Source organism: Callorhinus ursinus, unplaced genomic scaffold (genome assembly GCF_003265705.2).
Source record: "Callorhinus ursinus isolate GAN/ISIS: 27379988/994484 unplaced genomic scaffold, GSC_fseal_2.0 scaffold1, whole genome shotgun sequence".
Classification (NCBI taxonomy): Eukaryota; Metazoa; Chordata; class Mammalia; order Carnivora; family Otariidae; genus Callorhinus; species Callorhinus ursinus.
Window position 1 is genome coordinate 63570528 of NW_027397063.1, and position 24714 is coordinate 63595241.

The following is a 24714-nucleotide window of genomic DNA, read 5'->3' on the forward strand; positions in this document are numbered from 1 at the left end:
CCAAGATGAGAGCTGCCTTAACTATTATTATCAGTAAACCCTGGGAAGTGACTTGAACAGTAGCATGTTGTAGAGGACAGTCCTCCAGTTGGCTTTCTTGGCAGACATATCTGAGTTCCAGCTTCGTGTGTGTGTGTGTGTGTGTGTGTGTGTGTGTGTGAGAGAGAGAGAGAGATTAAATTATATTAAAGCGTAATTTTCTTTATGGTTTGTAAAATTTTTCAGCCTTTTTACTTTGAACAAGAAATTGATTTTTTTAAGGAGAGGTATTTTACTAAGTCTCAATTAAGTAAAGCAAGACAGCAGTTTGAGAACAGCTGAAGGTTCTTGAGAAAGATTCCAATATACTTAGTTCTTAGGATTCCTTTTATATCTTGCTATTTTTGTAAATGTAGTGCTTTGCATTTCTAATTAATGTTTGTATTTCGTTGGTTTTAATATGTAGTTATAGTTAAAGAAAAAAAACAAGAATGGATGGAAAAGCAAAATAATGTGGTTGGCCCTGCCCAGAACTCGGACTTGGGGGAGTGTGCAGGTGGCCCATGTATATCACCTCCTAGGGGGCTGGATCCCTATGTGGGGAGTGGTGTGGGGAGGCCTGCTGAAACCAGATGTGAGCTGGGTAGGGGCGTTTCCACCTCACCTCCAGTGTCCCATGGTTGGGCTGTGTGAGAGGTGAGTGCCGTTACAGCGTGTGACCCATGTAGGATTGTCTCCGGCAGGCAGCTGGCTGTGAAGGCAGGGTCCCTCCCTCCCAGCAGCTGTGGCTGGGAAGCAGTTTCTCTTTGCTCACATTTCCTTTTTCCTGCCTCCGGGGGCCTAGAGGGTTAAACGCTAATAAATCTTGATCGTTTGCCTGAGACGGGAGACTCTGAGAAGGGGTTAATGGTTGGAGAGAATGCTGATTGCTGTGGTTAATTTTGCCCCCTGGCACTTTGTGGACCCCCTTTTCTTTCTTTCTTTTTTTTTTTTAAAGATTTTATTTATTTATTTGACAGAGACACAGCGAGAGAGGGAACACAAGCAGGGGTTGTGGGAGAGGGAGAAGCAGGCTTCCCGCTGAGCAGGGAGCCCGATTGTGGGGCTCGATCCCAGGACCCCGGGATCACGACCTGAGCCGAAGGCAGATGCTTAACGACTGAGCCACCCAGGTGCTCCTGGACCCCCTTTTCTTTTTGAAAGGAGTTTGGAGGCAGCTTTTAGTCCTGTTGAACTGAAGTTGTAAATGCAAGGTCATTCTAGGCAAAACAAAACAAATGCTCTCTCTGCTCAAGGCAAAGGTGGGGGGGTGCCTCTGTGTGTTTGGGATTTATTTTTATTTTCTAATCCTGTTAGCAACAGAAAAAGACTCTAAGGAGCCTCTGATTTTATTAGTGCCGGGAGCAGTTTATCTGTCGTCTGTGGGATCCCTGGCCAGATGTCCAGGGCTCCAAGTGTCTTCTTCCTCTCTCCTTCCCTCCCCTCCCTCTAGGGAATGCTTTGGAGAATTGAGCTGTGGCCTGGGGGGCAGGAGTGCTGATGGTTCATCTCCCCTCTCAGGATGGGGGCTGCCCAGCCTGTCTGTTGTGGGGGTAGTACGTTATAACCTGCAGTGGAGGTGGCAGTGGGAAGACAGTGGTGGAAGAATAGAAAGAGGGCTTGGCACCTGTTGACTCTGTTGGATGGCCACACTCTGAGGTTCTTTGCTGAGAGGACCTTAGACCCTTCCTGTGCTGGCCGACCCTCCTATCCTCCTGCGTGGGTGCAGTTTCACACCTCGCCAGCAGGGGTCTCACCTGGGTCACATCCAGGGCTGCTTGCAGGTGGGAGAGCCTTCTCCGGGCTCCTCCCCCTCGACCGTTTAGAATCACTGAGCTCTGGAACATTCCACCTAATGAGATTTAGGCACCATTTTGAGGATTCGAGAGAGGAAGAGGCTCTTCCCTTAAGAGAGGGTGTGTGTGGAGCCAAGCCGGGGCCAGAACCTTCTTGCGGGTGGGGGTGCAGAGTAAAGGAAGAGCATTTCTCTATCTTTAACATTAGTGAATGATGGAATGAATGTATTTTTGGCTTCTACAAGGAGATTTTATTATTTTTCTCACAGTGATAATATAATTTTATTGATTATCACTTTATTAATGACAGCAAGCTGAACACTTGATATAAGGAGCCCACATCTAATGCAAGCTTCCTTTTCTACAGGAATCAGCACCTATGGCTTCAAATAAATAGTTAAATGCTACACATCAGTGAAATGCTGCCTGAAATTAATCAGACAGTCTCACACTTACTAAATGTAATTACTTCAGGAAAAGGTAAGGCTTTCAGCTTATTAAGAAGTAATGGTATTAGGATAAGAGAAGTGTTTTGATTTCAAATGCTGGTGACAGTTGTGGATGTCACAAAGAAAGGAAAAGCTAAGCCCAGCGAGGCTGCAGTTATCTTGGTTTCCTCACAACTTCTCTGACGGTGGCAGAATGATCTGCAGGGGCTCAGCTGCAGCTTTGCACTCAGGGGCTCTGAGCAGAGGGCACGTGGCACCCGCGGATCCCCCGTGCCCCCAGGTGATGGTCTCCCAGTCCTTGCTCTGAGGCCTGGGTGTGGACATGGAGGCATACTTAGCTGGAGCTTCCAGGGATGGACTGCGGTTTCCGGAGGTGTCTCAGCTGCTCCCACCACAAAGCAGCGCGGTGAGCAAACCCTCCAAATGTGGCCCTCACTGCCTAGGAAAGCAGGGCCTTTACAGCAATTTAAGTGCTTAATATCCTTTGACTACTTTTTATGAAAAATATAAACAAACCACTCTCAAGCCATTAACTTTTTAAAGGTACGTGTTAAAGGGATGGTTTCTTGTGATTATGTCATATTTCTCTTCCCCACCCAACACATTTCTGACACACACACAATGCCTTTTTTTTTTTAAAGAACAGAAATTTAAATAGAAGTCCGCTATATAATTTTGCATATGAGCCTTCCTCCTGTGGACTTCATGTGGCACTTTGCCATTAGGCTTAGATCAAATGAAATAATACGGTATCTAGATATAAGTCTGTGCTTCCCAAGCTTTGGTAAATATCCTAGGGACACTTGTACTTGGGGAGTCCTTGGGGTATTCCAAATCACAAGAATAACCTACTGCATCTTCCTGAAGAGTCATTCACTCAAAGATGTAGCAGTGGCGAAATTGGTGTGTTAAAACACGTATGGCTATATTACAGAGTAGAATATTACAGTTTTATAAATCTTTCAGATAAGACACTTGGCACCAGCTGTGTCCCAAGTCCCTCCACACTGGCCTCTGCCCTTTCCCTGGGGCGGCGGGTGGGGGGGCAGGTTAGAAGCCCTGATTGATATCTTTTTATGGTCTCATTCTTGTAATCTTATTTCATCATTATGAACTAGAGGCATGCGACGAAAGTGAGTATGGTTATACTTGTGAATACAAGGAAAGTAGAAATACAGACTAGCCCGTGGTTCCTAGATGTCAGTGCAGCCAATCATGATCACCCAGGGAGCCTCTCCAAATGCAGGTCTTCTCCCACGGGGATTCTGAGTCAGGGCCTCTAGGGTGGGGCCTCCAAATGTGCATATTAAGCATGTACCCGAAGTGATTCTGGCCTGTAGCTAGATTTGGAGGCCAAAGAACCAAACAGTTCTTATTCTGACTATAGGACTCCGGGAAAGGGGCTGCAAACGGGAGCCCAACAGACAAGGTGGAAGAGTGGTTTCTTTTCCCTGTAGCGTTTTTTGTTGTTGTTGTTGTTGTTGTTTAATGTGTATTCGTTGCCAGCATTTAAAACCAGGATACTGCATAGCTTTTCTTTACAACGCAGAGGTTGGGACAGTGTTAGGCTGCCTTCTCTGCAAGGCCCATGGCCCCCGCTGAGCAGGGGCAGTGACAGCCTGTTCTGGCTCTCAGGGTCTGCGTGACCTGGGCCTCCCCCTGCCAGCTTTGCTCATTCCCATCACTGCCTAGCCACCTGGCCACTTGAGGCTTTGATCCTGCTCGGCAAACACATGGCCGTGCATAATGTTCTTCAGTCATAACTTGAGCAGCTGAGTCACAAATGTCCTTTTGCAGCGAAGGACAGGAGGCTGTTGCTGGCTCCCCTCCCCCTCTCCTGGCCTCAAGGCAACAGCTTGCCTTTGCTCCCACCTGAGAAGTGACTCATTTCTAGAGAGAGGACTCATTTGGTGAGAAGAGGGGACTTCAGAGGAGGAGCTGTTGGGACAGAACCATCCCCTCTGCCTAGTACTTCCCTTGTCTTTTAGTCACTTCCCTGTGCTTCTGTATGTGTTTCCTCTCATGCACCTGTCCTCCTGGAAAACACCCACACGGGCGCACACATGTGGGCACATGCACACGTGGGAGGACCCCTCGCCGCCGTCCTCACAGGACGGGCCCCCAGCATCCCTGCTCTGGCCAGTCCACTTTGCAGGCATGAGCGCCCCTCCTCCTCTCACTCTGGGTCCCCTTCTAAACCCTAGGTCCATTCGTGTTGAATGTGTAAAAGGGAGCCCAGACGTCATTAGATCGTTTTTATAGGAAAATGTGCTCAGAATTCCAAGCAACAGACTTGGAGCGGTGAGCTGCTCAAGCGTCGAACCCCAGCATCCTGTCAGGAGGCCGGTGAGAGCACACGGTTCGGCAGGAACATTAGGTGCTGTCAGCCTCTGTGGCCCCGCTCGGCAAGGAGAAGCATGACCTCCTCCTGTTTTCTTCTGAGATATAACAGGGGCTCTCTTTTATTCCTCAAGGTCAAAGGATGCCGCTGGGATTGGTCACTTGATAGGATTTCCGAAGTCTCAGAGCATCGCCTCTCCCCTCATTTATCGGAGTCTAGGTAAAGGCACTGAGACAGTGAATGTCAACAGCCTTTAAAAGGCAAAGAACATTTCCCCTTTTAAATTTAACTCCTTTCTTGCCTCACCTGGATCGGTTCTTTCTGGGCCCTGAGCAAGTATGACTTCAGCCCACACAGCCTCTAACAATTCCAGAAATGATGAACACAGCTGCTGGGTGGGGCCGCGTGCCTGTGCTCTTCTTTTTCTTGGCGACCAAACCACCCGGTGGCCAGCATCAAGAAACTAGGCCCAGGCTTGTGGCCCCGAATCCCAGGCTCTGTCCTCGAAAATCCCTGTTTCCATGTAGGGTTCCAGCTACATCATCCGTCTACTGTCCACAACACTGATGGTCACCAGTGTTAGCCTGTCTCCCCAACCAGGTACTGGCTGTGAATGGAGCCATGCCTTTTTCGTTCCTTAGAAAGCTAAAACTTCGGCAAAATCAGAAAACATTATTTCTAACCTCACTTTGGAAAAATTATAGAGTCAGAACTGCCAGATGTATTTTCTAACATATCTCAATTTCATACATTTCATCCTAACAAAGGGCCGGGTGTTCTCATTTTCATTCAGAAAATATGTTAATCAGAGATACATATATAACTACCATGTTTTATCCAAATTTCTCTGAAATGTATAGTATACAAAAGGAATATCCCTGGGGCTAATTAATATTTTTTAAAATATTTACTTAAAGCAGATAAAAGTTGCATACATTTCTAGAAAAATAAGTAAGTGGGAAGGGAGTGGTTTTGCAAACTTTTTTTTTTTTTAACCACTTTTACCATGGCATTGCCCTGAGAATGTAAGTACTAACCTGCTGTGGCCCCTGGGTCGTTCAGTCACTTAAGCATCCGACTCTTGATTTCAGCTCAGGCCCTGATCTCAGGGTCATGAGATCTAGCCCCGTGTTGGGCTCCACGCTGGGTGTGGGGGCTATTTAAGATTCCCCCCCCCCCCCCCCCCCCCCCCTCCCCCCGGGGAAAAAAAGAAAGTACTAACCTGCCAGTGAGATTCTGTCCTTTCCTAGTGTCATTTGAGTGGCTTTAGGGAAGTAGTGGAGGTACAGTGTTCCTGTCTGTGCTAGGAATTAATTAAGTAGATTATGTTCAGTCAGGTGGAGCACATACATCCCAGCTCTAAAAGGGTGGCACGGTATTGGCAAGTGTCCTGGCAGGCTCTGAAAACAGTGTGGTACTTAGTGGCGGTAGCCTCATTACCATGTGCTGTGAGGTGTTTTGGACCACCCCGCCAAGGCTGGGTATGGCCGAGGCTGCTTCCAGCAGCCCTCGCAGACACTGGCAGGCACCTAGGGGCTATTTGGCTACATGTGGCACCTAGCTATCATGGAAAAGGCACGTTTTATCTTCTCTGTTTGGTGGTGAGGGTCTCCCTGTCTAGACGTGACTTCAGTTCATGTGCACTGAGTCCCTGCTTGGTACCAGCACTGGACTAGGCAGCAGGGATTCGGATATGGAAAGACGTGGTCCCCCTCCTCTAAGAACTCGCAGCTTAATAGGACCAAGAGGTACACAGGATGATTGCAAACAGCACAACCGCCTCCAAGGCCTGGAGGAGGGAGCTTCACAGAGCATGTGGCCTCTGAGCTGGATTGTAATGAAGGGAAGTCTGGTGGCTGAGGAGGGAGAAGGACACCGCATAGAAGAGCAGTAGCGTGGGGGCCTCAGCAGGTGTCCCGTGCAGACACTCCAGCTACTTTGGTCTGGACGGAGGATGAGGGAAGGGTGCTCGGGAGGAGAGAATGTTGGATGGGGGCAGGGGCCAAATCCTGGCGGGTGGGGGGGGGGGTCCTCATGTGTTGTGCTGAGGAGTTGGAGTTAATTCAGTAGGCAGTGAGGAGCATGGTGTCACCCCAGTTGTCAGGGTAGAAGACTCTGGGCACCTGCCTGTCCTAGCTAAATCAAGCTGTCTTGTTATGTTGGCAGTCAAAATGCTAGGCTGTAACTGACTTCCATCCCATAGAGGTCACACTCTCTGAGACAAGACTCCATGCCAGTGTGTAGGCAGGAGATTCAGAGATGAATAGGAAACCAGCCCTGTCCACCTGTCCTGCAGAGGTCTGCAGGCTGGTGGGAGAGGGAAGCAGACAGACATGGCTGGACCCCTTGTTGCAAGGAGTGATAGCCCGCTGTATGTAGGAAGCAGCAGGAGCAAGGGCAGTGGGGACTTCCAAGTGCAAGATCTCAGAAGGCTTTTTGTAGGAGGTGGAAATGCCATATTCCCCCCAAATTACTTACTGTACTTTATTTAGCCTGTTGTCTTTTTTTTTTTTTTTAAGTATAGATAGGAAGACTTTTTCTCTTCCTTCTTCCATTTCTGTTCAGCAAGAAACAGACCCCCAGGGGCGCCTGGGTGGCTCAGTTGTTAAGCATCTGCCTTCAGCTCAGGTCATGATCCCAGGGTCGTGGGATCGGGCCCCGCATCGGGCTCCCTGCTCCGCGGGAAGCCTGCTTCTCCCTCTCCCACTCCCTCTGCTTGTGTTCCCTCTCTCGCTGTGTCTTTCTCTGTCAAATAAATAAATAAAATCTTAAAAAAAAAAAAAGAAACAGACCCCCAATATTACCAAACTACACCTTAAAAATAATTTTTTCTTAAGAACCCCTATACTGAACAAGATTTCAACTATAGTTACTGCGTTTAATTCTTCAGCGGATGGTTCTACCTTCGATAAATTGCACAGGGAAGGGGACTTAGGAACTAGTTTGTTATAACAGATTTCCTTTCAGCAACTGGACTGTGTCCAGACTGACAGTGCAGGCCCCCAACAGCCTTGCTGGGCTGGATGGGTGGATGCTTCAGTGGTGTATGCAAAAGGTATTTCTCTGTGGTCCTGAGGCCTGGCTGGTGATGGAGGCAGAACACAGCCTGTCCAGGTTCCCCACATGTGAATCCGTGTATACCTGCATCAGGGTCTGCCTTGTACGTGTGAAGCTGAACAGGTTTCTTTCTCAGAGTTTTATTATTTCAGTCTCTTGCGAAGGGAGAAAGAGAGGAGAAAACTGTGCCTCTTAAACGGAAAGCAAGTGTTGCTTGAGAGCCTGACCTCTGTGCCACATGTCTTCGGCTCCCTTGGAACATTCCACGTTAATTATACAGTACGCCGCGGCCACAGTTTTTCCTTTGGCACACTGGATGTGGCCTGGGACCATGCCAGAGGAGTCCCCCAGTCTCTCCCCTAGGTGGTCCCAGGCTCAGCAGGTACCCCTTACAGTAGGTTGAAACACCATAATTTTCTGAGTAACATCAAAGGGGCTTGTTTTTATGTATGGGGGTGCGGGGGAGGCAGGATTCAGACTTGCTTGCTGAAGATGGATTAGCCATTGGTCTAATTTTTTCTCTTGTCTTTGCTTTAGACCCTAGAAGCAACACTGCTATATATCACATATTGGGCTAAGTTCTCTGAGTCCCTAGCCTTTCCCTGGAAACAAGCAAGACCCTCTCTGAAGCTGCTTGAGGGATGAGAGAGGAAGGGTTTTGATAAATGGTCCTTTTCCAGCCAGACTGGTTCATGCAGCTTCTGAAAGCGCCCACCTTTCTCCTGTTGAGCCGCTGGCCTGCAGTGGGCATCAGACCCACTGAGTGGGGAGCACAGGGCTCCAGGCTGACTGCTCTTTGCTTCACTGTGGCCCTCTCATGTGTTAGCAGCCGCCCCTGCTCGTGCACAGACATCCAGATGCCAGGTCACTTGAGGAACTGCCCATCAGCACGGCCCGAACTGCCCCTTTCCCCAGCATCACGCACACAAGCACTCAGAGCTAGACGTAGAGACCCTCGGTCTAAGAGACAGGCTTTCAGGCCCTCGCACCCCCTCGCCCCCATCATGCAGGGCACAGGTTATGTGCCAGACCCAGTATTAGACACACAAGGAGAGGAAGGAGAACTCTCATCATCCCCCACCTCTGTGCACCAGAGTGTTCATAAGTTACTTCACTGACTTCTCTAGCAAGTTCCCTCTCCTGGGGTATCCCTCTGGAGGTGTGTTGGCTGGTTCCGGTGGAGCTGGTGCCAGGATGCAGTTTGACTGACTCAAAAGCCCTTGCTCTTTCCTCTGCCTTCTCACTACCCAAAATGTGGCTGGTGGAGCACGGCCTCAGCATTGCCCGGGAGCTTGTCAGAAGTGCGGAAGGCAACTCCCTCGCCTGCTGAATCCCAGACCTAAGTGTGGTGTGCACAAGAAAGTTAGAGAAACTCGGCCACCCATTGCCCAGTTCCTGTGTGAGAGAAGCCTGATGGGGGGAGTGGAAAAGAGGGGGGGTGGCTGAGAAGACCTCCTTCGAGGCAGGTTTGAGCCGACCTACCCTGGGGGCTCATGGAAGAGAAGCAGCACCTTCTAGTCAGAATGGCTTCAGCAAATACCTTCCCTATCTGTACAGAGAGTCACGATGCAGCCGCGAAGTTCCCACCCGTGTGGGAGGGCAGACCTCATGAGGATGGGAAGACTTGATACCTGCACAGGGCTCAAGTCCCCCCACATATCCAGAGACTGGGGCTGTGGGAGAGGCAGTCACCTCAGAGTGCGCTCACTGAGGCACAGGCCTCTGGGATGCCCTTCTGAGGAGGAGGGCATGAAGCTTGAAGAGCTTAATTTGGGGAGGTTCCCAAGGTCCCAGGAGTCTGGCTCTGAAGGAGGTGTGGGGGGGGGGATGGGTCAAGCTAGGTAGTCGTATCCTGTGTCAGCAGCCCTGTGCATTTGTGTCTGGACAGAGTGAGTGGCCAGGAGGCGTGGTTGGGCCACCCTGGGTCTGTGTACGTGTGGGCAGGTGTCTGTTGGTCTCAGGCAAGAGGCAGTGAGGGACGAGGCCTCCACAGGATGGGAGTGCAGGGGACGCCAGCCTGCCTAGGGGCGTGGATGTGGGTTTACACCAACTGCTGACAGGCTGGTGAAGCCAGCTGGTGACACTCGGCTGTCATGGGGCCTGGCCTGGCTCTCCTCGGCAGGGTCATGTCTTACCTCCTTTGCCTCCTACCCAGGGTGTGTCCACAGCTGAGGTTTCTTCTTGCTTTTCCTCAGGCTGAGACCAGGTCAGAAACTTGTAGCCTCCCCAGTAAGCCAGCCTTGCAGGTTCCACATGGGGCAGAGAGCAGAGCAGCTCAGCCCCACGTTGGTGGTACGAGGATTTGTGGGATGGGTGCCTTGTCGGGGTGTGGATGGGTGAAGATAAGCACCTAATTAGTTTGGATGTGGGTCAGTTCAGGATGCGTCCTCCTCAGTCGGCAGTCTGGCAGCCTGGCAGCCTGAACTGCCGTGGGAACAAAGGCAGAGAGAAGGTGGCGGGGAACACTTGAGGAAGAAAGGCTGCCCCCTGACCAGCCAGAGAATATTCCAGAAGAAATATGGCTCCAGGAGTAGTGTCTAGCAGAACTGCTGTTATTTTCAGAGGATCCTAATTAGTTTCCTCAGGTAGTGGCTTGGACTAGCATCTAATTTTAATGCCACTTTTGATCTGGTTCTTAAAAATTCCACTCTTCACATTCTCTCAAATCCTAGTTGGCTGTTCTGGTTAAGCCCAGGCCCCAGTACTCCAGAGAGAGCTGAGAAGTCACAGAAGTCTAGGCAGCCCGAGGCATGCCCGTGGGGACACCTGGAGAGAGTGCTAGGTGTGTTGGGGATGAGGGTGTAATTCTGATTCTTTAACCCTTTATGAGGAGCACCACAGGCACTGCAGAGATTCTGGGGAACCGTCTGGAAGGCATGGAGAAGAGACTTAAGCAGAAAGGGGCCCACGAAGGGGCTAAGAGTATCACTTTCAGTTTGAAGGGGGGAAAAAAATCTCCCTAGGAAATCAGCACAATGCGGCAGGGAGGCAGAGAAGAGCTCACCTGCCCTGGGTGAGGGTGAGGTTGGCTACCGTCTCGAAGGAGCCGGCGAAAGGCACATTTGCTCCAAGTCATCTGGAAAGAAGGGGGCTTGTGAACGGGTCACGCCGGCCAGCATCTCGCGGCTGTCCCCTTCCTCATCTTCCTAGCCTGGTCCTGTGTTTGGAGAAAGGCACAGAGACAAGAGTGAGCCCCATGGTGCCGGTGCTGAGGCCATTACAGATGACATGATGTCAAGAACCAGAGCGTCTGCCTTCAGCTCGGGTCATGATCCCGGGGTCGTGGGATCGAGCCCTGCATCGGGCTCCCTGCTCAATGGGGCTCCTGCTTCTCCCTCTCCCACTCTCCCTGCTTGTGTTCCCCCTCTCGCTGTGTCTCTCTGTCAAAATAAATAAAATCTTAAAAAAAAAAAAACCAGAGCCACAGCAGATCTGAGCCAGGAAGGTCTCTCTGTGGGAGAGGTGGGAGATGGGGGAGTGACCCAGCCCGTGTCACTGTGTAGAAGTCAGTGATAATGATGGAAATAGGCCGTGCCGTTTATGCTGCACCCAGAGTGCTCAGGACAGAAACCCAGGCGTAGGGCTCCTCCATCCCCCGTTTCTGTCCGTCCTCAGGTGCAGTCACACGCCTGCCACTGACAAATAGCTCCCCCCATCCGCCACGACACCACCACCACGCTCCCCTGGGGCCCTGCAGCAGCTCCTGCCTCTCCTCCCAGCCAGCCACCACCCTCATACGCGCAGACTGGCTCGCTTCAACCCCTGGGTTCTCCTCAGTGCTCATTGCCTGGAACTGCCGAGACGCGCCTGCGGGCCTGCGATCCTGGCTGAGACTGCTGGCCGGCTGAGAGACCAGAAGGGCCCTCAGTTCCGGCGACCGAGGCACGGGGGAGCAGCAGAGACTCCAGGCCACCTTTGAAGAATTGCTTATTTTCTGAATCAGACGGTTCTGATAAACCCCTCCTAATGTTGCTCCTTGATCCAGCCTAGCACGTTTGTGATCTAAGGACAAACTGTTCTGTAAATTTCCTTCTTTTTTCCTTTCTTTAAAAAAGAAAAGTGAAGACCGTGCAGTGGCGTGCCCAGTGGTGAGGCTTCAGGGGCATGAAGGGCGGCTAGCTGTGGGGGCGCCGGGCAGGCCAGGGGCAAGTTGGGTGTCCGGGTGGGCTAGAGGCCAGGCATGTTTTGCTCAGCTGTACTCTGTTTATACAGATGGTCTCTAATGCATTGCCCTCGGCTGAGAAGAGGCTTAAAAAGTCAAGAACAGTCTTTCTACATCTTGGGGCAACGTGGAGTGGTAGGGGTCCCAGTAGCGGAGAAGGCAGAGGAGGATGGGGCACCACCTCAGGGCTGCCTGGGGTGGAGGAAGGTGGCCAGCCCAGCCAGCTCTCTGTGTGCCCCTTTTCTGTGCTGAGTGCATGCTCAGTGCTCACCATGCTGCATGATTGCCAGAGCCGAGGGGGAGGCTCTGGGCAAGCACGTAACACGGAGCCTGCTTCTAGCCGAGCGGTCTTTCTTGCACATCAGTCCTGGACTCTGCCAGCTTGTCAGCATACACAAATCGTGGGGCTTTGTTGATACATGGAAATGGGTTTTAGAAACAAAAGCAGGTAACACGAAAAAAAATCCACATTGTACTCACACACCGGTGCTACATTTAGAGAAAGATTAATTATTGGAGTTTGATGATCATTCTGGGCATAAAACCATAGGCTTTCAAAACAGGAAAGGAGCCTGGGGCTGATTAATCCGCTTAACAGATGCAGGAACTGAGGCCTCGGGAGGGGAGGTGACTTGCTCACGGTCACCCTACTGGTGGTTGCGGAGCCCTGTGACAGCGTGGGGGAAGCAGGCATGTGTTCGCCGCAGAGAACCCACATTGCTTCTCAGCAAGTGTGTGTGTCCACGGCTTCCATCATCTCGTGTGTTCCTCAAAAACCCCTTCCAACCACCCTAGTTCCGTACAGGAACCCTGGGGCACAGAGCGTTGTAGTGCCTTCTCTGGGCCAGTAAGCAGAGGATCAGGATTTGAATCTGGACCGTCTGCTCCCAGAACCTGCATTCTTAACCCCATGATGTACCAGTACTTTTTCCAAGATGGTGGAAAACTAATGTATTCCTGCTGCCCTGCCCTGCCTCCCCTTCCACTCCAGACTAATGGCTAATCCCTGGGATAGAAGGTGGCAGAGCTGGGCCCTCCCTCCTGGTGCCATAAGCACGCTGCTTCCAGGAAACATTTCCCTAGTGGTCCCCCGCCCGCCCTGCTCCCCCTTCCCAGAGCTGTGATAAAGTGAGAAGGTACAGGAAGGTATTAGCATAAAATCTGTATGAAATTTGTAAGTGGCTCTATATGTACCTACTTTATGGCCGTTTGCAAGATAAAATGACATCATTGCTACTCTCCTGGTTTTCATCTCTTTATAAAAATACCATTTTTTTTCCTTCTGAGTGTATGACCCTTGAGCCAGCAGCATCAGAATTACCTGAGAGCTTGCCAGAAATGCAGCCTCTGAATGAGAATCTGCATTTTAACGAGATCCCAGGCGAGTCCCTCACACGGTGAAGTCTGAGAAGCGCCGCTGCCCAGAACGGGCTCCTGTGTCCTTGCTTGTGCTTGACAAGTGGGAGAGCCTCAGCATTTGTCAGTTGCCAATGTGCCAATCACTGTTTTTACCCTTGACCAACACCCCTGCCACAAACGTAGTATAGGACAGTGAGCAAGGACAAGCAAAGGTAGAGGTGGCTTAAATGAAGTGGGAAGGCTCACAGATTTTTTTTCTGGGCTTGAGAAATACCACATTTTGCTGCAGCTCGATTGCCTTTGTACCTGGGTCAGCTATGCCCACATAGTCTCCCCAACACCCAGCTCCCGGGGTGGAACACGCCCTTCTGTGAGGGTGAAGGGTGCTGGGCTGGATCGATTGAGCTTAATTCTGGACACAGGAGTAAATTCTACACCTGCTCTTCCCCATCGCCCTTACTGCACACGACTGAATTTTGCTCACTGTCCTGGAAAGCACCCCAGCATGTGTCCTGGGCACTTCTTTTCTGTGTCGCCTAGTGCTGTGGGCCTACTGGGGGCAGTGAGCTGATTCTGAAGGTAACTCTCTCTGGCTTTGTCTTCACCCTGATGAAAGTCCCTCCCTCAGCCTCAGTTCGGGGAAAGGGCAGGATTATGGAGCTAAGCTGGGGCCTGGCCACCCATGCCAGGCCAACTACATGTGGGTATTTGGCAGCCCAGCCTGCTGGCTGCACACCCTACAGTCTCTTGGTTAGGTCTTAGGGCTTCTACCAGATTTGAGCTTCTCCCTAGCAGTGATGTACAAGCCTTGTATTTGGAGGCCTGGCATCTTCCAGGGCCATTGCCAGGAAGGGCATTGTCCAGAGGGCTGTGGGCACCCCTGGGTCAGGTTACCATCTGGGTCCCTTCATTGATAATCTTTGTCACAGTGGCACCTCATCACAGATATGCATTCCTTGGCTCATGGGGCTGACATTTCTACGTCACTTTCTCTGTCCTCACCCTGAGAGAAATGCAAGCTTTCAAAACAAGTCTCCTCCAAATGTGTCACTTTGATATGTGGACTATTTGGGGCTGAAGGCAGTGGACACCTACAGGCTCAAGAGAAACTTTTGCTCCTCTCTTAACTACCTAGAAGAATCTAAATTGAGAGTCTTTCCCAGAGTAGGAGTTACTACTAGAGATAAATTTTATCTAAATGATCCATCAATATGGCAGGGCAAACATCTAATTACTAAACATCTGCTCTTCTTTTTATTGCCCTGTGAATTGCCCTCCTCCCCTTTGATGCCCCGGCCCTATTCCATTCCTTAGCTCAGGACGGCATATCTACCTCACTTTACCTTTCTGTCTTTGAACTTCTCATGTATGTAGGGTTCCTGTTTGTACAAAATTAATTTTTATTTTCTCCTGTTAATCTGTTTGATGTCACTTTAATTCTAAGACCAGGTGGAAGAACCTTTGAAGGATAGAGGAAATTTTTTTCTTCCCCAACAGAGACCTGGCTACCCTCAGTAAAGAAAGACCCCTGTGGCTGTAGTTCACAGGGCCCAGGGTACATTCTCCCCCAACTGCCTTTCTAAACTATTGTTCCACCACCTTCATTCACCATTCTCCTCTTTTAAATTCTACCATCTGATTTTACAGTATCTTGTTCCTTTGTTCATTCCATTCTTTAATCCATCCAACCATTCATCCTTTTGAAACTTAAGAGTTCTCAAGGCCTGCTGTGAACCAAATGCCCACACTAGGCCCTCAAGTCATAAAGATGAATAACACATTCTGGTTATCAATGCCAGGGTTCCTGACTCCACTCAGACTTCCGTACTTAGGAAAATCCTTTTTCCATCTTTTATTGACTCCTCACTGCCCTTGGAAACCATTTCTCTTTCTCAAACCCTTTTTGGTACCCAAGTCCCTCTGTCTCCATAAATGACTTTACCTCCTAACCTTCCCAAGACTTAGACTTCACCCTCAATGACCTTTCTCAGTGTCCCTGATTCCCACTTCAGAACCTGTATCTTCTCATTATGTCCTTTCTCTAGTCTCAGATGTGTCCTGGGATTTCCCTCTTCTTGGTAAACTCTTCGGCCTGGCTCCTGTGACCATGGGCAAATGGTTCGTATCCCCCTACCATACTTTGCTCATCTGTAACATGGAGAGAATACTACTTACCTCATTTGTTTGTTAATAAACATTAAATTAGGACTTAAAACAGGGTCTGACACATAGTAAATGCTCACTAAGTATTAGCCATCATCATGATGATCATTCCTCAAAGTACCCACCCTGCCACTCACCCTGTATGTCTTACCTCTGTAGTCTGGCATACACATTCCTTTCCCTGGGCATACAGATATGCCCCCTATCCACATCTTACCCCGGGCTAAGTGCCCAGCTCCTTAGTCTCTGTCACTCACCTCTGTCAGAGGTCTGTAGTCTCCTGTAGCATTTCTAAGTTCCCTTCCTTTGCAGCTGTCAATACTGTCCATATTCTCATATGCAGCGAGGTAATGGGGGCAGTTTAGAGTGGGTGGGGAGCCAGGAAGATCCAGGGGAGACTATCTAGAGAATAGGGAGAGGTGGACCCCCAGAGGCTCCCCAGGGGCCAGCAAGCTGGTTCTGCGGGGGGACGCACGGGACGATGCAGTCAGAGGGGACCTATCCCAGTTCCCCATCACTGGAGCAGAGCGCCTTCTGATGGCAGGGTTCACAGAGGGAGAGCCGAGTGGGTAGGTAGCTCAGGTGGGGTTTGAAGAACCATGAAGCCATGATGAGGTCATCATTACTGTCACTGAAATTGTCGAGAGTGCATTTTCCGGCTCCTCTTCTTCCATCCCCTAAATGTTAGAACTCCCCAGAGTTCTGTCATGCTTGCTTTGTGCCGCTGCCTGCGACCTGTCCCTAACCACCTGTAGGGCTCTCCCCCATCACTGTTCCCGCTGACATCTGTTCAAGACTGAACGGGCCACTCCCCTTTTTATCCTCCCAGCCTTGCCCTGGCTGTTGGTGTCCACCGTCCCTGTCGCACCCCAGGCATGAGGCCCCTCAGAGCTCCATCTGCCTGCTTGAAGCCTCCAGTGCCTCTTCCTCCATCATCTGTCCCTTGTCCCTCCCCAGGCCCTTCCCACGCAGCCCTCCAGGGCCTAGCCCAGTTCAGGCACAGCATGCTCGGGAGCTGTTTGTCAGATTGAGTGACCGCAAGTGCCCCAGCCCACCCACCTGTGTTCACAGCTCTGGGGCAGCAGGTGTGGGAGGGCGGGTGGAGATGTCCCCTGGGCATGGGCAGCGGCGGCCGGGGGGCAGAGACGTGAGAAGAGGACTGGCAACTCAGAGAAGGGCATCCCACCCTCCTGTGGGCACAGAGAAATGGGAAGCCTCGGGGCCCTGGCTGTGCCATGCCATGGGAGGCCTCACACCGAGCAGCTGTCCTTCCAGAGGTCTCCGGGGGAAAGGAGGACTGTGGGTGTTTGGAGGGCCGCCAGGCTCAGAATTGGTCGGGCCATCTTGTAGCAGGTCAGAGGCCTTCCTGGCAGGGATGTCCACCCTCCCTGATCCACTGCTGTGCCGGGTTTTCCAGAGATGGTCGGTCATAGCTGGTGCGGCTTTGGGAATGAGCCAGACAGCGCTGGTCACCTTTGTTCCAGTCTTCATTGAGCAGGAAGCCATGTCGAAACAGAAGCCTCCAGGGCGCCTGGGTGGCTCAGTCGTTAAGCGTCTGCCTTCGGCTCAGGTCGTGATCCCGGGGTCCTGGGATTGAGCCCCGCATCGGGCTCCCTGCTCCGCGGGAAGCCTGCTTCTCCCTCTCCCGCTCCCCCTGCTTGTGCTCCCTCTCTCGCTGTGTCTCTCTCTGTCAAATAAATAAATAAAATCTTTAAAAAAAAAAAAAAGAAACAGAAGCCTCCAGATGGTTTTCTGGCTGGCTAGGTGGATGATGGCTGCTCTCTGAGGTACTACAGAGAGGAGGTACTACACCATGAGAGGAGCCCGGGCACGGTGGGGCTCTGCCCTCCTGTGCCAGTTAGGGCCACCCCTCATGGGCCTGGCGCTCGGCAGGGTTTGTGCACCCATGTGCTCCTGGAGTCCCATCATAGCTCTGTGGGTGTCTCACCCCCAGCCCCATGTTAGCGCTGGGCAAACCAAGGCCCTGAGAGGCCCGGGGGCTTGTACAGCTTGCCCTTACCCCTGGCCTTCTGAGTCCAGAAGCAGACCCCTTCCTCGCACGACGGACACTGTTGGTGTGCTCGTGTCAGGGTCTCCTCCCCTTGCTCGACCACCAGTTTCTTGAGGGCAGGAATGTTCTACTTGCCATTGTATCAGTTGAGTCTGATAGGTGCTCCATGCAATATTTGGGTGACCGCTGACTGATTACTCTCTCAACTCCGAGTGCTGTCTCGTGCTCCTACATGTCTCACTAAGAACTAGGAGATACCACAGGGTGGATTTTGGGGCATCATTCTGCAGGCTGACCGGTGTTGCATCACTTCTTACCCCCCACCCCCATCCCTACACCCACATTTCTGAATCCCTCTGCTTTGCTCAGTAGCCTGCGTGTCCCGCTACAGACACCTACCCTCCTTTTGTGACCCTCCTAGACAGATGCGACCCAGCCTGTCATGACTGTCTGTCTCAGCCCACTGGGGGTGGCAGGGGTCAGGGAATTTGCTGAGGGCAGCTCTAGCCTCCACAGGTGCCCTCGCAGTCTGGACAGTGAGAACACAGGTGAAGGTAAGCTGTGTGCTATTTTCCTCCGTCTTCGTTGTTAGAGAGTGTTATGGGCCAACTGTGTGCCTTCCCCCACCCCCTTCAGATGCTGAAGTCCTGATTCCCAGTGCCTCAGACTGTGACCTTATTTGGAAATAGGTTTGTCACAGATGTAATGAGTTAAGATGAGGTCACACTGGAGTAGGTAGGCCCCCTAGCCCAGTATGACGAGTATCTTAAAAAGGGGAGACTTGAGGGCGCCTGGGTGGCTCAGTTGGTTAAGTGTCTGCCTTCGACTCAGGTCATGATCCCAGGGTCCTGGGATCGAGCCCTGCATCGGGCTCCCTGCTCACCGGGGAGCCTGCTTCTCCTATGCTCGCTCTCTCGCTCTCTCTCGCTCTCTCTCTCTCTCTCAAATAAATAAATAAATAAATAAATAAATAAAACGTTTTAAAAAGCGGGGTGGAGATTTGGACACAGACACACAAACAGGGAGAATGCTATGTGAAGATGAAGGCAGATGTGGGATGATGCTTCTAGAAGGAAGCCAAAGGCTGCCAACCAACCCCCAGAGGTTGGAGAGAGGCACAGAACGGGCTCTTCCTGAGCCCTCAGAAGGAACCAACCCTGCCAGCACCTTGATCTCAGACTTGCAGCCTTCAGAGCAGAGGAAGAAAAATTTGTGTTGTTCAAGCCCACCTAGTCTGTGACGCCCCAGCAGACAGATGTAGAGAGCTCAGTGGTCTAGCACGTAAGAATGAAGAGCCCAGTGTCCAGGTGAGCTCTCTAGAAAATTTGTAATAAAAGCTACCCCAGTGCCCTGTTGTGACCCCCCCCCCCGCCCCTCCTCCAGCTAAAGGCTCCAGCACGGTATTCAGAAAACACAGACTCAGCAGATGTTAACCCCTTTCTCCCTCCTCTTCACCCCCAGACCTTCCTCAGCTCATCTTACTTCCATGAGCCCACATTCTCTCAGACTGGGGCGGGCAGTACAGAGATGCCAGTTTGCAAAGTAGGAACCTTGGCAGCTTCTGGTGCAGGGAGGGGTGAATGGGGGACCCTGGTGTTTCTGGTTCCTTCTGGAGGAGGGCCTTGAGGAAATCCCTGCAATGTGCCTCCCCCGCCCCTCATCCCTGGGGAGTCTCTTTTGGGTCTCAGTACCCCCAGAAGTCCTCTGCTCTCCTGCCAGGCCACCTGGTTCCAACACCCCCAGCTCTGCCCACGTGTCCCCTGCCTCAACCGTGACATGTTGTCCTCTCTCAGTTCTGGGCATATTGTGGTTGGAAACTCAGTTGCGGCCTGCAAACAGGGCTGGTGTTTGAAAGCAAGCACATGTTTCTTTTGAGATCCTGCAAACGAGCAAGCACACGCCTTCCACCTGCTGCCCCCAGCAAAAGCCCCGTCGGCCACTTGGGGGCCCAGCTCCCCTTCCAGGTGCAGACATGTTAAGCCTGGAGGAGCTAGTCCCTGCCAGATGGGAAAGCGTGAACTCTCTGCCTCCCGAAAGCTTGGCACTAAGTGGCACAGTCTCACCTGCCACAGGGCTTGTTGAGTGGTGGGAGAGAGCAGTCGCCTTCTCTGAGCAGAGCATTTGTGGGAAAGCAAAATCATCAGCCTGGGATTGGGGGGTTGCCTTTTCAGTGGTGTGACTCCAGGCAGAGCAATTTCTGAGCCTCAGTGTCCTCATTTGTAAAATAGGCAGGTGAACTAAGAATCTTCCTGAGTCTTTAGGTTCTGGTAGCCTGTGGTTCCAGGAGGGACCCCTCTCATCCTGGTCCTGCCACCACTAGCCTATGTGACTTCGGGAACGTTTCTGTCCAGCAGAGCTAGAGACCTGACTTGCTAGCAAGAGATCCTGCTGAGGGGCAGCTGTGACTCCTGACAGTGAGGAACGCCCTAGGGAAATGGCCATTTATTATTATTTTTTAAGTATTTTATTTATTTATTTGACAGAGATATAGCAAGAGGGAACACAAGCAGGGGGACTGGGAGAGGGAGAAGCAGGCGTCCTGCCGAGCAGGGAGCCCCAAGGCAGACGCTTAACGACTGAGCCACCCAGGCGCCCCGGAAATGGCCGTTTAAAGCCTCACAGTGTCGGCAGTCTATGTCGTCTCCAGGTTGATACCCAGGGCCATGGTTCCCCTAAAGAACTGGAGAGTCTGTGCCCATCTCCCAGGACTTCAGCTCAAGGCAGGAACGAGAGACACTGTCCTTCCTCCGAAATCAGCCCCACATCACCCAGAACTGTCCCCTGGTCACTTCGCAGGCCCTGGGGTGGACAGAACACTGGGCTACTGAGCATTGCTCTTCACTCCTGGCCTTTCCTCTCAAAGGACTAGAAAACAGGGTCCCTTCCAAGTCAAACAAGAGCTAATTGGTCCTGGGAACAAGCATGGGCATAAAGGGAGTATTTCCTGATTCCAGCCTCCACTGATTAGACAGCATCCAGACGGCATGCTTCCTCTGGGAAGAGGCCCAGCTTTGCTTGCTCATTGGTGACTTTGCACTTGACTCTGATGCACACTTGAGGGGTAAGCCACAGGGAGGAGAAGGGCCACACATGACACTGTCCTTTGGAACCTCAGAAAATGGGGCCCTCTTTGCCTGAAAACCAGCAGCTTGAACTCAGCTTCAGTCAGCACGGGCTTCTAGAACCTTCTTAGTGAGCCTGATTCGGATTGCCCAGGCTCATTGTTGTGTTCCCATCTTTCTTCTCAACCCTCTCGGAAGTGAAAGTGGAAAGCTGTGTGTCTTAGGATCCAAGAAAGACCAGCCCAGGAGAAAATCATGGAAAGATAGGGGGGCAGGAGGGTCTGTGGATTGGGGTGGTGGGAGGAGTAAGGGTTATTCATGACAACATGCGTTCTTTCCCAGGTTCTCTGGCCAGGCTCTCTAGTTGAGAGACTTGTTGGAGTGACCTTGGCAATGATCATCCGGGAAAGACTTGAAGGGAGGAAATGACTTTGCTTTTCAAAATGATTTCAAATACCTCTTTCCGTAAAGATGGGTTTTCTTCATGAAAACTAGTGTACTCGTTTTTAATAGTTTTTTTTAATGAGTATTAGTTAGGGCATACTCAATAGAACAAATTTAGGAAATTCATTGCCCATACCTGGAAGAATGTACTTGAAGCTTCTTAATTTGTATTTTCCCAACAAGCCTCGTTGATTTGTGGAAAGACTCAGTATTTACAGTGGACTGCCTCCATGAGGGCTTTTTTCACATTTGAAGTTATTTCTGAAGAAGAAATCCTGTCCCCTCTAATGGGCGTGTCCGGGTGACAGTGGAGGATGGAGACAAGCCTCTGCAGAGGCCCAAGTCCAGGATGAGTCAGGGCAACTTGGCGGACTGTGGGCTTGGAGCTTAATCTGAGAAACTTCTGGAAGCTCCAGGACTCGGAACCAGATACCTGCATTCATACAGAGGCTCCTGCAACCTCAGCACATACCACTGGCAGTGCCCTGTGAGTGTATATTCATCAGCCCCAGGCCCTGTGAGGAAGGCGAGGGTCTGGGGCCCTCTCTGACCCCCCCTCAGAGAGGCTCTTGGGTCTGACCCCCTCCCAGCGAGGCACCAGCAGCTTCTGCCTCACCTGCCAGCCAGGTCCCCAGAGGCCGTGGCCTTGGCAGTGTCAGCCAGCTTCAGAAATTAGATTGAAATCCAAGTGCTGCTCCCGGGAACCTTAGCCCATGGAATCTGAGGCTCAGATGAAAGGGACTTTAGAGACCAGAGCCCTCGAGTTCGAGTCGGGCCTGCCCCTGACGCACCCGGGATCTCTAGTCCGTACCTGTGAGAATGCGGGCTGTGACGTCCCCGCGCTGCCCAGGAGCCGAGGTGGGGGACGGAAGAGGGCTTTGCTGTTCTCGCTGTGCTGCGGCAGCTAAGGAACCGGCCGGACCACCACGCCCGTGCTCGCGAGCTCCGGTCCCTCCACATCTCTGTGTCCTCTCCACCCCAAGGCCGGTGTGGTTCCTCCACACAAACCAGTTAACACGGAAGCCAGGAAAACCCACCTCCCTCCAAGTGGCTGCTCTGTCTGTCTGGGTTCATTCTGAAGCAGTAGGCATGCTTTAAACAAGGGCACCCTGGAAATAATTTTGTACTTAGGGAATCACTGGTTCACTTTCAGGCTGTTTTTCTGCTTCAGCAGACATCCTGGGCAGCTTGCGTTTCCAATTTCCTGTCCCTCCTTCGCTTCTCCTTACAAATCGTAATGTGCTGATGTCCCAGACCTGGTTCTCTCTGGCTTTGTTATAAAATGCCTCTCTGTGCTGATAGCACCGGCAGGGCTAGGCATGAGCTTCCCAAAGAGCCACCTGCGTTATGGGCTCCACCTGGAAGGATGCTCGTTTTTCTCTCTCTGCCTCTGGCCCTGCTGTCCTGAGCCCAGCAAGTTCGGTAGCAGGTCAGTCTGGTAGAGATGGGGAAGCTCCGTGGAGTACCGCAGGGCTGTGGATGACCTTTCCACTCCCTAGCTTGCTCAAGAGTAGAGACTGTACTGAGCCCTTTGAAAAGCCCTGGGCACCCTCTCGTGGTCCCTCACCACACCGGAGAAATGTGGCCCTGGGGGCTCGAGTGCTCGGTGCAGCGGCTCGCTTTCCATCTGCAGCTGCAGCTTTGTGTCCTGACATTTTCCTGCCCGTCCTGGTTCCAGATGACACCGAAGGCTACGTAGCCTGAGCCACACCGACCTTTCCATCATTCCTTGTCAAGTAATTTCATGTTCTGAAGGCCCCGCCGTGTGGGCGCCATGCGAGGTGCTGAGGTTCTGGAGAGGCCTCACAGATCGGGGAGGGCGGACTTGACCACCAGCCTGTGCTCTGTTCGCCCTCCCCTGGTCCTCTGGGAAGGGGAGAGACGAGACCTGGGGGAAGAACGGAAGGAGGATGATGGCCTCGAGGTGTCCAGGGCCTCCACAGGCCCAGCCCTGCCTGTCTACTCCAGATGTCTCCTCTCCCACGCCTCCCCTCCCTGGTGAATGCTCCTCCTCTCTCCCCGAAGGCTGAATCCTTGCCTTGGCGGTAAAGCTCCCCTCCTCCTGGTTGGAGGGCTCCTCCTCTCCCATGCTGTGGTGGCCCAGATTCATTTGGTAGAATGTTAGTGGCTTGCAACCTGGACCCGAAGGTAACCATTTGGAAGAAATATGGCAAAATGGACCAAGTTGCCAGAGCACATTCCAGTGCCCCTGTGATCCCATCACCGCAGGCTTTTGTGGTTAGAAGGGCTCCAGCATCTCCGTGTGCTCTGGAAGCTTATTTTTGCCAAGGTTGTTATCACCAAGCAGGCGCCAGAGCTTGTTCCACTCACAGTCCAATTACAGCACAATTCAAACAATAGACCTGTTATTCCGCTTGTCAGAATGTCCAGAGGGAATGCTTTTCCCCTTACCAGGATCAGACTCTTGGTGCCCTTTGTGATACACGAGACCTCAAGGAAGGTCTCTCTGATTCCCAGACACAGAGCAGTGTGTGGGAACTGGGAAATGGATCTCTGTGGCTGCCGTGGGGTCTGCTCTTCTTTCCCCTGCCCCGGCTGCTTCACCACACAGATCCTGCCCTGTGGCTGGTTGGGGGAGTGACCTCTGGGAGGCTCAGGGGGTGGCACTTGCAGGCTGGGGGCAGACTTGGCTTGCCCCGATGCATCCCCCATCCCGAGGACTGTCGAGGGAAGGGGCAGAGCTGGTAAAAATAGGTGGGATGTGGTGTAACGTGGACTACGCTCCTGCCCCTTGCCCACAACAAAGGGCCTGCCATCTCCCTGCCGTCCTGCAGGCCGCAGGCTCCTCTGGCGACAGGGAGCCCAGGCCCCCCCTCTGTGTCCTGCCGCTGCCCACCCCGGCAGCGTGCACGGGAACTTGCACGGGAGCTTAAGGAGGTTGGAGAACAGAGTGGCTGGCGCTCTGACCATGTCACCCACAAGGAGGTTTCTGGATCTGTCTCCCCTTCTCCAAATGGAAGCATTTGGATAGAAGACCTGGAAGGGTCCTTCTGGCGCTAACACCCCATGAACTGTAGACCTAGATCAGATTTCCGTATCTGCCTTGAGAGAAGACTGAGGAGACGTTCCCTCTAAAATAGCCATAATTCTACCTGGCTCTTCCCCAGCTGCTTTTCACTCTAACCCACACGTGTGGGCCCTGAGCTGTGTTTCAGGCCTCCAACCCCTGTCCAGCCTTTCAGAAGTGCGAGGCTTGGGCCTTAATAAATGAAGCTTGTTCTAAAGCAGAAACCCAGTTTATTTTAGCCTGCATGTAGCTTTCTACCGCTTTACCAGATTACTGCTCAGAAGTACTTCCCCCACCTCTCTCCTCTCCTTTTCAAGATCACAAAGAGAGGAGCGCCTGGGTGGCTCAGTTGGTTAAGCATCTGCCTTTGGCTCAGGTCATGATCCCAGGGTCCTGGGATCGAGCCCCATGTCGGGCTCCCTGCTCAGCGGGGAGCCTGCTTCTCCCTCTCCCTCTGCCTGCTTGCTCTCTCTCTGTCAAATAAATAAATAAAATCTTTTAAAAAAAAAAGAAAAAGAAAAAGATCACAAAGACAAGGGGATAGAAAGTTCTACCAGGATTGTTGCCATCTTAAAAAGTAGACTCTGGGGCGCCTGGGTGGCTCAGTTGGTTAAGCAACTGCCTTTAGCTTGGGTCATGATCCTGGAGTCCCGGGATGGAGTCCCGCATCGGGCTCCCTGCTCAGCGGGGAGTCTGCTTCTCCCTCTGACCCTCTTCCCTCTCGTGCTCTCTGTCTCTCATTCTCTCTCTCTCAAATTAATAAATAAAATCTTAAAAAAAAAAGACTCTGGAGCCAGATGCCTGGGTTTAGTCCCTGGTTCTAC

At 51.9% G+C, this 24714-nt stretch overlaps 1 protein-coding gene and 1 long non-coding RNA gene across 5 annotated transcripts in view; both read left to right on the forward strand.

The window, feature by feature from the left end:
• XXYLT1 (xyloside xylosyltransferase 1) overlaps positions 1-24714 on the forward strand; it is a 164996-nt gene that overhangs the window by 136708 nt on the left and 3574 nt on the right. The window lies entirely within an intron of this gene.
• LOC141373257 (uncharacterized) lies at positions 1234-11076 on the forward strand. 2 transcript variants are annotated; one of them, XR_012379025.1, is made up of 3 exons: positions 1234-1934; positions 2182-2294; positions 4738-6551. It is a non-coding gene; the product is annotated as an uncharacterized lncRNA (long non-coding RNA). The 2 variants fall into 2 exon arrangements; XR_012379026.1 differs by lacking the exon at positions 4738-6551 and adding an exon at positions 10812-11076 and having other exon boundaries at positions 1235-1934.